Source organism: Apium graveolens, chromosome 11, assembly GCF_009905375.1.
Source record: "Apium graveolens cultivar Ventura chromosome 11, ASM990537v1, whole genome shotgun sequence".
Classification (NCBI taxonomy): Eukaryota; Viridiplantae; Streptophyta; class Magnoliopsida; order Apiales; family Apiaceae; genus Apium; species Apium graveolens.
The window spans coordinates 173,047,768-173,051,550 of record NC_133657.1 but is presented as its reverse complement, the minus strand read 5'-3'; the positions used below and the strand labels follow the sequence as shown (position 1 = coordinate 173,051,550).

Below are 3,783 nucleotides of genomic sequence, written 5' to 3'. Positions count from 1 at the left end.
CTAGATCTCTCAGAAGCTGATGAACTTGAATTCCATAGACAACTCTAAAACCAGATAGAAGAGAACAACATGAGGCTTGGGAAGAAACCTAGACAATCAAAGAAACAGACTTATATGCTCAGACTAGAGGAGCACCTCTATAATAATTGTGAGAAATTTCTTTGTATACTTTGCATTATTCAATTTTCAGTAAATATTGCAGCACTTATCAGTTTTATCTACTATTTTCAATCTGTATTCTTGGAAGTGTTTTGTTATCATCAAGTTTCTCTTAATTTATGGCTACAATTCCAGTAGACATAAATTGGGGGAGATTGTTAGGAACATGTTGTGAACTTGATGATAAATGATACAAAACACCTTAGTAGATTTAACTTAGTAAATTTTGTAGCACTTGAAGGATGACCAAATATAGTCCCGATGGATGATTTAATATAGTCCCGACGGATGATGATTTGACATCCATCGAGTGAGTAGCTTATGTAATAATAAGTATTGTAGCACATTTCTACAAACAACTTTGTGTAAATTCTGTAGGAGCTTATGAGTCATGTTGACTACTAGTAGATATGCAGAATAGGTTGATTAATTATAAATATGAAATGTCTTGTAATTATGCATAAGTGAAATGGAGTCAAGTGTCAAATAGCTATCGACGGATGATCAACAAAGCTACCCGACGGATGATCAACAAGCTACCTGATGGATAACAAGCATGTACCCGACAGATGATAATTCAAATATCCGTTGACAGTGATAACACAGTCACATGTGTTAGGTGTTTGCAAAAGGAATGTGGCAACCTGTTTAGCAGGAAATTGAGAACAAAGAAGCATTACCATTTCCATACAAGTTATGAAGATTTTTAAAGATGCTGGAATAGAGTAATGAAGCAGCATGGAGTTAGACTTGATAGGTTTTTGTTTTATTAACCTTTCTCATTACCATGTAAACTTGGTGATATATAAACCAAGTGTAGCAAGTAGAACAACAACAACAACTACTATCAAACTAAGCAAACACATTTTAGGAGAGAAATAGAAAAAACTGTATTTGAAAATAATTTCTTTGTAGTTTGTTTGTTCAACTTGGAAAGCAGCTGTGAGCCAATTTGAGCTTCACAGAGTTCTCAAATCGATATATATATATATATGTATATATATATATATCTGGTGGATACATTCAAATCCACCAGAAAGTTTTAAAGACTTGTGTTTTTATTACTTTGTGTTTAATTTATTTAATCCTTTCATTCTGCACTTTGCAAATCAAAACACATATATATCTATCGAGTTAGAACTGTTTTAAAATCTTGAAAAAGAAGCCAGAATTGCATTCAGCCCCCTTCTGTAATTCTTGTTGTATTGTTAGGGAATAACAGTATGCCTACAATGAAAGTTGGCGTTTATCAGTTTCTTGTTATCTGATTATTTCATCACCACTGCATGTTAAGGTTAAGAATGAAAAGGCTATTGAATGAAGTATTTAATGAAGTTAAAATCCCATATTTGTGTCATATATTATTCAAACCTTTTTAATCTCTTAGTTTATGTTCTTTAGTATAATCTCTAAGTTAATTTAGTATAAATCACCTCAATTTGTTATTCGTCTTAGCATTTGATAATAACCATACTAGTGTTGCATAGATACATTGATTGAAATTAACCTAAGATGATCCCTGAGGGAACGAACTAGAATTTATTCTATATTACTTGAGATCACATATACTTGCGTGTAATTTAGCGCGTGCGTAGCGATTAACAAGTTTTTGGCGCCGCTGCCGGGGACCATCGGTGTTAATTTTTAGTTTATATGTTTGTCATCATTAGTCGTTAAAGTTCAGTGACTCGGACATTTTTACTTATCCATTTCCTTGTTTTGCTTAGGTACTCTAGCGAGCGTGTATGCATACGCGTTCTCGGACTCGTAAGAGAACTTTGGATCAAGCTGAGTAAGAAGTTGTAATAGTTAGAGAGAAAGTTGAAGAAGAGATCTTAGTTGAGAAAGAAGACAAAGCTCTTATTACAATAGGAGAACCAGAAGTGAATCCAAAGGCTTTGATGGACTGTTCTCAACCGAAGATCAATGATATTCAGTCTAGCATTGTTCGACCAGCCATCTCGGCTAATACCCTTGAGATCAAGTCGAGCATGATTCAGATGATACAGAACTTAGTTCAGTTTGGGGGTTCTCCGACAGAAGACCCCAACATGCATATCAGAGATTTCATCGAGATCTGTGATACTTTCAAGTTCAATGGAGTTTCTGAAGATGCTATTAAGTTGAGGCTTTTCCCATTTTCTCTGCGGGATAAAGCTAAGTGCTGGTTACATTCTCTACCACCAGGGTTTATCACCAAATGGGAGGATCTTGCTCAAAAGTTCTTAACTAAATTGTTTCCTATGGCGAAAACTGCTGCAATCAGAAACGCACTTACTCAATTTGCTCAGCAATCTAGAGAATCTCTATGTGAGGCTTGGGATCGTTATAAAGAAATGCTTAGGAAGTGTCCTCATCATAAGATGCCTGACTGGATGATCATTAACTATTTCTTTAATGGATTGGGTGCTACTTCTAGACCCATGATTGATGCAACATCAGGAGAAGCCTTGTGGGCTAAAAGCTACGATGAAGCTTATGAATTAATTGAACTGATGGCTGCTAATGAATACCATAATCCCTCTCAAAGACTAACTCAGGGCAAGGTAGCGGGAATTCTAGAGTTGGATGCAGCTACTGCTATAGCTGCTCAACTTAAGGCTTTGACGATGAAGGTGGATTCTTTGGCTAATTATGGGGTTAATCAAATCACTAGTGTCTGTGAGCTTTGTGCTGGTGCCCATGAGACTGATCAGTGTGCCATTTCTAGTGAATCAGCTCAGTCCGTGAGCAACTTTCAGAGATCGCAGCAACCTGTACCAGCCACCTATCATCCTAATAACCGTAATCATCCTAACTTTAGCTGGAGCAACACTCAGAATGTGGTTCAACAGCCTTATCAACAGTATCCAGCAAAACAGTAAAACCCCCTGGTTTTCAACAACCGCAATATGCACCAGGGCAACAACTTCAGCTATCACAGTCTAATGAAAAATCTGAATTGGAGGAGTTGAGGCTCATGTGCAAGAGCCAAGTGGTTTCTATTAAGACCTTGGAAAATCAAATCGGACAAATTGCCAATGCCTTGCTGATTCATCAACCTGGTACACTTCCTAGTGACACTGAAGTACCAGGAAAGAGGGAAGCTAAGGAGCAGGTAAAGGCAATTACATTGAGGTCTGGGAAGGTTGCAAACCCCGAACATTCTCACGGTTCGGATGAAGAAGCTGTAGCTGAGGAAGAAATGTAGAAGGAAGCCAAAGTGGAGACAAGGAAGACTATTGTTGAACACACTCCTCCTGAGGGTAATACAGGGAAGAAACAGATCTATCCACCACCTCCCTTTTCTAAGAGGCTGCAGAAGAAAAAGCTGGATAAGCAGTTTGAGAAGTTTTTGGAGGTGTTCAAGAAACTTCACATCAACATACCTTTCGCTGAATCTCTTGAGCAGATGCCTAGCTATGTGAAGTTTATGAAAGATATTCTCTCTCGAAAGGTGAAGCTTGATGGCTTAGAGACAGTTGCTCTTACAGAGGAGTGCAGTGCTATACTACAACAGAAGTTGCCTCCGAAGCTTAAAAATCCCGGAAGCTTCACTATTCCTTGCACCATTGGAAATGTGTCATTTGATAAATGCATATGTGACTTGGAGCTAGCATCAATCTGATGCTTTTTTTGATCTTC

The 3,783-nt window shown here is 37.6% G+C and overlaps 1 non-coding gene across 1 annotated transcript; it reads right to left on the bottom strand.

Moving 5' to 3' along the window:
• Positions 1 to 2,417: 2,417 nt before the first annotated feature.
• Positions 2,418 to 2,524, bottom strand: LOC141698716 (small nucleolar RNA R71). The gene has a single exon (XR_012565221.1). It is a non-coding gene; the product is annotated as a small nucleolar RNA R71 (small nucleolar RNA).
• Between the last annotated feature and the right edge of the window lie 1,259 nt (positions 2,525 to 3,783).